Below are 12,612 nucleotides of genomic sequence, written 5' to 3' on the forward strand. Positions count from 1 at the left end.
ATGTAGTTGTATAAAATAATTGTACAAAATATACAATAATTTTACACATTAGTAATCTAACAATGTATATTAACATATTATTAGAGATAAAAAAAATTTTACACATCATACATCATAATGTACATTTTACACAAAAGAATATTTTAGTGAATTACTTAAGATGCTTTTTTTTTGTTTTTGTTTTTGACAACGGAGCCAAAAGGCCCCAAAACAAAAGCAAAACAACCACCACAACGAACCCCCAACATCCGCCAACGCAAGCCGCTGAATTGAAGAAGGAATCGGCGATAAAAGGTGATCCACCTGGAGAGAAGATGAAGATAGCTGAGCCAAAGCATGAGCAACCCGGTTATTAGAATGACGAACATGAGACAAATACACCTACTGAAATAGCTGCAAGTCCCGTCGAATATCATAACAGAGGAAGCAATTTCAGACAGTGCCACCGCGTCATCATTCAGTACCCCCTCAACAACTGGCTCAAATCCCCTGCTGTGAGTTACCCTGCAGTCCCCTACTGTGAGCTGATGAAAGGCCTTAGTTTGGCCACGTGTGCTTCAGTTTGTCTCCACTAAAATGGTGCAAAACGCATTATTCCGTTAAATCTGCCTTCCGTTAAACATCCATCTCTCGGCATCTCTGAAAAAGCCCAAAAGAGCCGGCTCTACAAATTAATTGAGCCGTCTCCAAAAAATTGGGTTGAGCCATCTCCACATTTCTTCTTGAGCCGGCTGTCCATTTTTTTTTTTCTTTTATTATTATTTTTTTTTGCTTGGCAAGGAGCCGGCTTTAAAAATTCTGAGAGCCGGCTCCATATTTATTATGAGCCGGCTGCCAACTCAAAGAGCCGGCTCCATTGAACTTCAAGAGCCGGCTCCATTAAATCCCAAGAGCTGTTAAATTTAGGTGTGAAATTAGTTTGGCAAAGGTGTGAAATTAGTTTGTTAAAACTGTGTGAATAGCTTATTTTGATGGTGAAGGTGATCAGTGTCCCTACTTATTAAACTTCAAAATGTATTTTTTCTCATAAATATGACATAATAACATGTGAAATGTGTAATTGTTGCATACATGAGAAGACAAAATATTTGGATAACACATTGGTATCTAATGAAGCCAACTCAGTTAAAAAAAAAATAATTATGGAAGATTTTACATTCACTAGAATGGTTATTGAAGATTATAGAAGAAAATCCTACAATTAACCAAGATTTCAAATACGCTAGAATGCTTAACTAATGTCAATTTCTAGTAAAAAAAATCATAATTTACACTAACGGATGACAAATGAAAGAATTAAAAAATGTTAAATTTAGGTGTAAAATTAGTTTTGCAGAGGTGTGAAATTAGTTTTACAGAACTGTATGAATAGCTTATTTTGATGGTGAATGTGATCAGTATCCTTACTTATTAAACTTCATAATTTTTTTTCCTCATAAATATCGCATAATAACCTGTGAAATGCGTAATTGCCGCATACATGAGAAGACAAAATATTTGGATAACACATTGGTACCTAATGAAGCCAACTCAGTTAAAAAAAAATAATTATGGAAGATTTTACATTCACTAGAATGGTTATTGAAGATCATAGAAGAAAATCCTACAATTATCCAATATTTCAAATACACTATAATGCTTAACCAATGTCAATTTCAAGTAAATAAATATTATAATTTACACTAACGGATGACAAATGAAAGAATTAAAAAATGTTAAATTTAGGTGTGAAATTAGTTTTGCAGAGGTGTAAAATTAGTTTATAGAACTGTGTGAATAGCTTATTTTGATGGTAAAGGTGATCAGTGTCCCTACTTATTAAACTTCACAATGTATTTTTTCTCAGAAATGTGACATAATAACCTATGAAATGTGTAATTGCCGCATACATGAGAAAGCAAAATATTTGGATATACATTGGTATGTAATGAAGCCAACTCAGTTAAAAAAAAAAAAAAAAAAAAAAAAAACAATTATGGAAGATTTTAAATTCACTAGAATGATTATTGAAGATTATTGAAGAAAATCTTACAATTACGCTAGATTTCAAATACGGTAGAATGCTTAACCAATGTCAATTCAAGTAAAAAAAAAATCATAATTTACACTAACGGATGACAAATGAAAGAATTAAAAAATGTTAAATTTAGGTGTGATATTAGTTTTGCAGAGGTGTGAAATTAGTTTAGTAGAACTGTGTAAATAACTTATTTTGATGGTGAAGGTAATCAGTGTCCCTACTTATTAAACTTCACAATGTATTTTTTCTCATAAATGTCACATAATAACCTGTGAAATGTGTAATTGCCGCATACATGAGAAGAAACAATATTTAGATAACAAATTGGTACCTAATGAAGCCAACTCAGTTAAAAAAAATAATTATGTAAGATTTTACATTCACTAGAATGGTTATTGAAGATTATAGAAAAAAATCCTACAATTATCCAACATTTCAAATATGCTAGAATGCTTAACCAATGTCAATTTCAAGTAGAAAAATATCATAATTTACACTAACAGATGACAAATGAAAGAAGTAAAAAATGTTAAATTTAGGTGTCAAATTAGTTTTACAGAGGTGTGAAATTAGTTTTACAGAACTGTGTCAATAGCTTATTTTGATGGTGAAGGTGATCAGAGTTCCTGTGATCAGAATTTTTAAAGCCGGCTCCTTGCCAAGCAAAAAAAAATAAAAATAAAAGGAAAAAAAAAATAATGGACAGCCGGCTCAAGAAGAAATGTGGATACGGCTCAACCCAATTTTTTGGAGACGGTTCAATTAATTTGTAGAGCCGGTTCTTTTGGGCTTTTTCAGAGATGCCGAGAGATGGATGTTTAACGGAAGACAGATTTAACGGAATAATGCGTTTTACACCATTTTAGTGGAGCCCACAGACATATTACAAACTGAAGCACGCGTGGCTAAACTAAGGCCTTTCATCAGTTCACAGCAGGGGACTGCAGGGTAACTCACAATAAGGGATTTGAGCCCATGATTGTGATAACAAATATGAAGAAAAATCAATCTATTAAATAATAAATACATTTTCTGGTAACAAAATTATTGTTATTAAATTATGTAATACAACAATAAAAAAAAAATGAAAACCGACAAAAATCCTAATCCTGTTGACTGTACCCTCAACAGAAATGCACGATCCAATATTTGTATTACGCGGATGACCAATCTGTTCATACAATAAAAACAGAAAAACCTAGTGAAACATATATATATATATATATATATATATATATATATATATATAAATAGCGTATAAACTTTTCAAACTTTATATTATGCCTTACTAGATTTCCCATATTTGCAAACTTGTTCATCTCATCTCTATCGACCAATAAAATCTGAATGTCCTTATTGATTTTAATATTCAATGCTTCGAAAAACTTGTGCACGTTATGAATGGCAAGTCCAAGTTTTTCATCATCCAGGACCGCTACAGAATAACAGTCCTGACAAAGTTTTCGATCAAAAGAAAGATTGAGATATCTTACACCTCTTGCCTGCACTTACATAATTAAAAATAGAAAAAAAAATTAAAATTTGTCTTATATAAATTTGGATTTCACATAAAGATTGCACAACAAATAAAAAGAAAAAAGAATGGAAAAAAAAAAAACCATTTTGTTATGACAATTGTCATTATATAAAATTCAGACTTTCATTCATGCTACGTACAAATTGCATCAAATTTGAAGTAAACCATATTCTTATCACATATATACAAACCTGGTATATATAGCAGCTACGGCATCGAGGATTCCCATTAGATATATGGATCTTACAATAATGATCGTTATTCCCGGTCAGATACATTTGAAAACTTGGCATCTACAATAAAATTATTGTAAAATTTCATAAATGTGTATATTTCTTACTAAATCCCCTAATTTAATTAATTTTATCCATATAGAGAGTAATTAATTCAAATGCCATATGACACTAATCTTTCTTTCAGGTTTTTTTTTTTTTTTTGAAAGATCAGATTTTATAAAAAAGAGGACCAACCAAAGGCTAGCCCAATGTTAACCAATGCAGCCAAACCACACAGCCCAAATTTACAGCCTTTAAGACAGACTAACAGCCAAACAAACATTACAGCCCAAAAACATCCCAAAAAAGGAAGTGACCTGAGGTCAAACAACCATGCCCAACGTAGAGCGAAGAAGACCGGTGGAGGCAAACACTGCAGCGAGGCGCATGGAGAAGATCTCCTCAATCACGAACATTGTTGTCAGGAGGTTTCGCCGGTGGTCTTGTGGTTAGCACAGTAGATGGAAGCTCCCATTCCTCTGCAATTCTGCTAGGGTTAGATGAGTCGATTGTTGGGATGGAGTGCAATTTCCATCGAACTGGTTCCAGAGCTTGGTGTAAGAGTGAGTTTGCATGAAGAGACTTTTTCTGAAAAATCCTGCTGTTGCGTTCATTTCAGATGCAATAAACAAGTGATGCCAATCCTAATTTTGAAGCTGTGACACTGTAGAAGTTTGGTCTTCTTCTCCAATGGTGTGATGCCCAATTAATCAAAGTAGACCATGAAGAGGGCTGAATGTGAAACCCACAACGTATTTGTAGAAATGTCCACAAAGGTTTGACAAAATCGCACTTGAAGAAAAGGTGGTCATGGGTTTCCAATTTCTTGTTGCAGAGGACACGCATTGTGGCATTGATGTGGGAGGTGCATCTTCTATTTAATGTTGGGAGGTGGCTTTGGATGGCAACCCATAAAGTAAATGAATGTTTTGGAATTTGAAGGCTTGGTCCAGACTAGGTGAGTCCATGGTAGGGATGTCAATTTTTACCGCCCCGCCGGGGCCCCGCCCCGTTCCGCCCCGTTAATAACGGATATGGGAACACTTATTATACCGTTGGGGCGGACATGGATACAAATTTTGTACCCGTCGAGGGTCACGGGGCGGGTAAGGGTTCAATATACATATCCTAGGGGCCCCGCCCCGCCCCGCACCGCATATAACTATATTTAATATATATATATATATATATATATATATATATATATATATATATTAATAAGTTATTTTAGCGGCTTACCCAACCCATCTCTTACAATCCTAATTTGGGATGTAAACTTGGTATTAAATTTACTTTTGTTTTGGTTATGGTGGAAGTTGGAGGTTAGAACTTCTTGTGATTTGGTTGTATTAAATTTTTATTTTTGTTTATTATGTTCTTTGAATTATGTTATGTGCATGTTATTTTTTTTATTTTTGTTAGAATACATAATTTTATTTATGTTGTGTCATTCCTAGGCTTTGCATATTTAAATAGCAGGAGTTTAAGTTCTAAAAAGTGGGAGAAAAAAATTTGTTAGTGGGGCGGGCACGGGGGCACAGTATTTCCTAACGGGGCGGGGTTGGATATGAAAATTCAACCCGGCGCAGGTCTCGGGGCGGGCATGGACTTGACAAAAATTAAAAGGGGCGGGGCGGGATTTAGGGAAACCCGCTCCAAACCCGCCCCGTTGCCATCCCTGGTCCATGGTAAGGTAGGTAAGTGTTTGTTTAGGTGTTTCAACGTTTGAGAGATTGAGAATTTGGTTGCATTTGATGGACACCATATAACCTTGTCTTGATTGTGTTCAATGAAAAACAAAATTTATATTCACAATAATTTCAAAATCAAAGAGAGAGAAAAACTTTTTTAATCATCCAAAAAATAAAGTCAAAATATTGATCTTTTAAATTAGGCTTGAGGAGATGCTAGAGAAATACCAATATTTAGACTTGCACTCCACTTATTATTATTATTATTATTTTTTATATTTTTGAAAATAAAAATATAAATGACACAATTGTCCTTTAAAATACTTACACAATTCACAATTATTTTAAAACGTATTCTTACAATTCAGTTTCAAAAAATAATTTCTTATAAAATCGGGAAAAAATCAAGTCAAATACAAATATAGAAAAATGCAGTGCCTATACATATACCAAAGTAGTATAATTTTTGTAACAAACATTACTCAAATTTAAACAATGGCACACACCTATAAATACTTCACTCCACCCTCTCCAATTTTCAGTTGGTACAAAGTTTTTTGGTTCAAAGATCATATTCTTAAGCACAACATTATTCTTTGGCTGCCTGTGAGGGGAAGATTGTATACTTTAGATGCCAAACATGTCCTCCACAAGCATTACACTAACTACTGCTATCTATGTAACTCAGCGTGGGAGTCCATTGACCGTCTCTTCTTCAAATGTGACTACACTTCACATGTTTAGAGGTTTGTTCAGGATGTGGTGTGGTAGGGTTTTACGTTAGTCCAGACAACTGGTCTCAACCGGTACTATGGTGTTATATTCATTCGAGATCCACTGAATTCTTGGTGCACAAATTGCTTTGGGTTGCGGCTGTTTATTCCATTTGGATGGAAAGAAATGCTAGAGCATTTATGTAATCCCCTAATTTTAAAAAGATAGTTTCGGTATTTTAATTAATGTGTTTATTGCATTTTTATTGAATTATATTGCATTTTTATTGAATTATTTGAATTATTTGGATTTTTGCTTAATTGATTTATTTGTTTAATTGATTTTATTGTTTACTTGAATTATATGCTTATGTGGAATGTTATAAATTATTTTATTTGTTTTAATTGAATTTTGTGCTTAGGTGGACTTACATTAAATGGTTAAATTAAATGTTTTAAAATGGAGTTGGGCTTGGATATGGGATTTTTTGGATACAGTGATTACCCATGGATGGATATACATGTATATATATATGTGTGTATAGGATTAAGTTAACTATTATGATTTATTAATAATTACATTTATACTGTTTTATTAATAATGATTTTAAAATTTTATATATTTATGCAGTCGCTGACTTATATTGGGGTTTGAATTAGGTTTGAATTAAAGCTTATATATATACTTTTATTATCAGACTTAAGGTTGGGACGCCTATATATGTATTCTTGTTTACGTCTGCTAGGGTTGGGAAAACCCTATTCACGTAATAGTGTCTTGAGAGGAAAATAGAGAGGGTTTTGAGAGAAAACATAGAAAGGCTTAAGGCCGGAAGAAAGAAAGGGTGTTGCTCGTGGGTTGAACCAAGAGGCAACAGAGGAGGAGAACAGTGAATAGAGGTGGAGAATAGTCTTGGGATTCGCCGGAACTCAGAGATAGTGGTTTGAGGTTTCAAAACTGAAACCGAAGGTAAGTTTTATTTTAACTCCTTCCCTTAAACCTGTGTTCTGTGCATGCTATATAGTCTCTAGGAATTTAATTAAACTTTAAAACGGATGTTTGATGCATGTTATGTCGGACTGTAAACTCTTTTATATTTAATTAACTGAAATTATTTTTCTTGCATAAACTGTTTCAATCATGTTTTAAATTTTTGTCAAGCAATCCATATTGGAATTTCAGGAGGTTCTAGAATTTTTGAGACTTGGATTGAACCTTATAACCTTTAAAAAAATTGGGACAGACGACTTGAGCTTCGCCGGAAGCGAAGAAGAAGACCAGAGGAGAAGAGGCACGGCTCTAAGGGGGAGAGAGCCGGCTCCGTAATGAAGGGGGCCAGCTCCCTAGGTGAGAGAGCCGGCTCCGTAATGAAGGGGGCCAGCTCCCTAGGTGAGAGAGCCGGCTCCAAGAGTGCCAGAGTCGGCTCCCATGAAGGAGGAGCCGGCTTTCTTGCCAAAACACCCCTACTGGGGTATTTTTGTTATTTTTCGCTACTCCAGGGGCTAAAGGGCAATTCTTTGATGGGGGTTCTTAAATGAAGTATATAACACGTTAAATACCTAGAATTATTGATTTAGGCTATGGGAATGGACATCATGAATTTTAAATATTAATAGGCATGTTGTTAAGGATGGTGGAAGGTTTAATTGCTAATTTTGTTCTAGCAAGTTAAATGGACTGATATGAAAGTTACTTTAGGGATTCTATATAAATGATATATATAACATATTTAAGTCCCAGGAATGTTGGTTTCTGCTATAGTTATAGACATCATGAAATTTAGATACTAAATTGTATGCTGTCAGGAGTAGTGAAAATTTTAATTACTAGTCTTGTTTTGGTAAATTAAATGGACTAGTATGAAAGTGGTTTTGGCATTCTAGTATAATGTGCTCAGTTCATAATTCTGCTTATCATTATATCGTGCTATGGATGTTAATTGATGAACTGTTATAATTTATGTTCTATCAATTATATGGATATGGATAGTTTAAATTATGTATCATTACTCTAGCAATTTAAACGGAGGTTCTAAGATTATAATCATATACTGGATGCATAATAGGATCTTATCTATATCTGATTTCTATTATGTTCATTTCTGGATGTATTTAATGTTCAAATGAGTGTGCATCATTTATGGATCATATGCATTATACGCACTGGTATGGGATGGTGGCATATTAGGGATGGATTAGATCAAAACGCTAATGCCTACCTATTCATACATACGGAATGGATTAACTAAAATAGTTAAATCCTACATGGATTCATGTCTTATCAACTAAAACAGTTGAACGACATATCGGATATTTGTTTTATTTTTTTTCTGTATTAAAAAGGATTTATATATATACTTATGGTACCGTGATATGAGTTTGAGTTTCAGGATCATGGTTAGGGTGTGTATATTGTCAATGATGAGTAACTAGATATAGTTGATGTTCTCTAGTAGGTCTAGGTGCACATGCACACCGTAATGTGTGAGTTATATGTTACCTTATATTCGGGTTGATACTACATTATAGGCTAGTAAGCGTCCTATAATGTGTATTTATATCTATATGGACTATTTTAGCTATTGCCGAGCTATCTAGGATGTATTTGTGTATTGGGTTTTTGTATGGATTGTAGTAGGACAGAACTTGCATGTGGGCCTGACCCATTCTTATTTTTTAGGTGTTCGTCAGTTTCAGGCTTAGAGCTTAATCGTGCTGAACAGATATAGTCACTCACTTCTCCGACTATGTAGGATTTCCTTTTATGTTTTTAGTGTTGGGTTTTGATTCTGTATTTTACTTTCATTTGGGATTGTTAGGGGTCCACTAGATGGATTCCTGAGTTGTACGGATATTGGGAAGTTTGAATTTTATTAATCTATAATTTTGGAGGATTTTCAAATTTAGAATTTTTTTTAGCCTTTAAATTTATTTCTTAATTCTTTTGTATTCCTACTTGTTTACATATTAATTGTCTGATATCTTTCGGATCTGTGTTCGGACTTGATCACCCGTGACTCTAGAATCGAGGAGTATCACAATTTAGGAATCAATCATCTTCACAATCACAGTATAATAGCACAAATCAAAAACTGTGTCAGAGCTAGACTAGCAACAATCAAACTTAGATTTCCTCTCACAGCTTTACTCTCTGCATTCTCCCTCTGAGCAGGATGACAATATCATATGGCTTCCTAGTCTAACTAAAACATTCTCATTCTCCCACACCTATGCTTACTTTGTTCCACTATCTCTAACCTTTGTATGGCATAAATTGATTTGGTTTAAGAATCATATTCCAAAACATAGTTGTATTGCTTGGCTAACAGTTAGAGGAAGACTCTTTACTCTGGACTCTAAACCTATGGTTCATAGGCACTATGTTAACAGGTGCTATTTATGCTTAGCTGATAATGAATCCATGGATCATTTGTTCTTCAAATGTGGCTTCAGCTCTCGGGTTTGGAGAGTTCTCCAAGAGATTGCAGGATTTTTTATTCTCCCCAGCTGCTGGACAGACTTGATTGAATGATGCTCAACTCATTGGACTTCAGAAAAATTCCTAATTCACAAGCTCTTGCTTTCTGCAGCAATTTACTTTCTGTGGCAGGAGAGGAATTTCAGAGCATTCAGGAATTCTTTTAAACCACCTACCCTCATCATTTCACAAGATTAAATCTTCTACAAGATCCAAACTTGCAGCCATCAAGTTGAAACGTAGTGCTGAGCTCAGAGATATATCCGATACACACGACCTCCACAGCTTGTTTGTTCAGTCTTGTAGTGATTCAAGATTGCACTCTTGGCTGATTTCTTAAGTCCTCATCCGTAGTCTGCATTGAAGATTGTAAGGAAAAATGTCTTCCTGATTTGGTTGGGCTGGATTGTTTATATGGTACAATGGTTTTATTGTTTGACTGAGGTGTTGTTAGGCTACGGCCTTGTTTGTTTTGTATTTCTACATTACTTTGTTTTGCTTCATTCCCCTTTGGGGCCCCATTTATATTTATCTATTAATACAAGCTTACCCTTTAATTAAAAAAAAAAAAAAAAAAAACCTTAGAACAAACATGGACTTAAAAGAAGAAGATCACATCCATCTCAGAATTGCAACCACTCTCTCAACAAGGCTGTGCCATTGCCTCCGGGCAACGTTTGCTTCATTCCTGAATCATGAGTGTTGGGCCTATTGTGTGGAGTGATAGTAATACTTCATTACTGCTCTAGGGGAGAATCAAACTGGATAGTTTTTCACATTTGCAGCATATATATTAGTTAATTCTGGAGGCCATTAATTGGTTTTGGTTGTAATGTTTGGTGTTTCTTCCCAACTTGGGGCCATTTGTACATTTTTTTATCATATATACAAGCTTACCCTTTAACCAAAAAAAAAAAACATTACTCAAATTTCCCTCCTCTCTTCCCTATTTTTGGAGGATAACTTTACATTATTGTTATACTATATAATGTGTATCTATAGCGGAAAAGATTAGTATGCGATGGAAAACCAAAGCTAGAAACTGATTGCTACACCAACTAATATTCATGTAATATATATATATATATATATATATATATATTTTCTCTAATTTGATAAAGGTCTAAGTTGAGGAGGTTGAGGCTAAGTCAATCGAATTCAATGGGATTTGTAAAATAACTTGTCAAAAATTACTGAATATGTTATTTTTATTAGGTTTTAATATATTTTTTTAAGTAAATATTTTATGACAACCAAATACCAAAATATAAAAAATAGAATTGTAAATAATATTTTAGATCTGTAGCCTACATGATAACACTCAATGTGTATGTAAAATAAAAAATACTTTCGTTGGGTCCGAATTTCTGATCAAGCTGGTGTCTTACTTGTCTTATCTCTTTATTAGTTTTTTTATTTTGTTGTTGTTGTCTAAGAATTTTTGTAATAAATTTGTAGGAAATCAAGTATAATAATAATAACAATGAGTACGGAAGCGTATTTGAGTTACCTCAAAAGTAATTTTATCCGCATCGAAGACGGACAGTACGAATACAAGCTAATCCTCGAACTTGATCACAGTACAAAAGCCTTTCTTACTCTTTAGAAACAATTGACAGAGAAAAAAAATATTTTGTTAACATATCAATGGGGGATTTACACCTTCACAATATAATATATTCATATATTGTTTCCTTTCTGGATCCTCTAACAAATATTTCGTCTATCTCAATTTAGATGTCGTTTTTGGGAAGTAGTAATTTTTAAAGGACACGTGGGACATGCCCTGTCTTCCTGGAAAGTTATTAATTTGCCTTCTAAGTTTTAAATATTCAAGTTTAAATTTTAAACTTCAAGACATATATAAAAAGATGTAAAATATATTGTTAGAAAAATGAAAGTATGACATTTTTTTGGGACAAGGCTGGGGGATTATTAAACAAGGAAAGTTTTTAAGTATAATTTAAACTTTCCTAACCACTACCAGTGGCTCACTCATGGTTGGTCCCAAACTTCTTTAAGGCGAAGGAACAATAATATTTTTTTTAACAACAATATTCTTATATCAAAGAAAAAGTAATGGTTTTTCTCATTTAACAACAATATATTTAATGGTGATAGACAATTCTTTCTTTTTTCGGGGAAAAAAGAAAAAAGAATTGTATGCTTGCCCGGTCCCAAAAAAATAAAAGCACGCAATTAGTGAAGGCTTTTACTTACCAATATATATATTGGTAAGTAAAGCCTTCACTAATATATATATATATATATATATATATATATATATATGTATCTATATATATATACATACAGTTTTGTTCAGTTGCTCCTGGTGTTATTAATATAGGCGATTTCAATTTCAGTGGTTCGATTTCATCCCATGACTGAAATTGAAAATAACTATATTAGTTGTTTTTGGTTTTTTAAGACTCCAAAACTTGAGTGTTTTAAATAAAATTAAACACCTTATAATAAGGAGGTATTAATAAAAATTAAACAAATAATTACACTAAAATAATTTTGACAAAAAACTTACATTTTTATTTTTTTATTTTATAGCTCTTTTCACTATATTCATGTTCTGGTGAAAAAGTTTCTCTTCAAACAATGCAAGTTTTGTTACTGCGTACTCGGGTAAATTTCTCATAGAGGTTAGTATCTCACTCAATATACTCTTTTCTCGATGCATGACTATGAATAGGGGATACATTTTTTTAGTTCCTATTCTCGTGTAATCAATTTGTTTCTCCAATTGTTGAGATTTTTTTTTCCTTAGCTAACATTAAAAATGAAAGAAGATAAAAAAATTTTGGGAGTTATCATCACAACTGATGGTATAAAATAATTCTTAGATTTTTTTTTTTTTTTTTTTTCGTAATAGAAAGACTCTTTTTCATT

Source organism: Cornus florida, unplaced genomic scaffold (assembly GCF_030987335.1).
Source record: "Cornus florida cultivar Cherokee Brave unplaced genomic scaffold, ASM3098733v1 CherokeeBrave_3.0.0_Hap2_Chr03, whole genome shotgun sequence".
NCBI lineage: Eukaryota > Viridiplantae > Streptophyta > Magnoliopsida > Cornales > Cornaceae > Cornus > Cornus florida.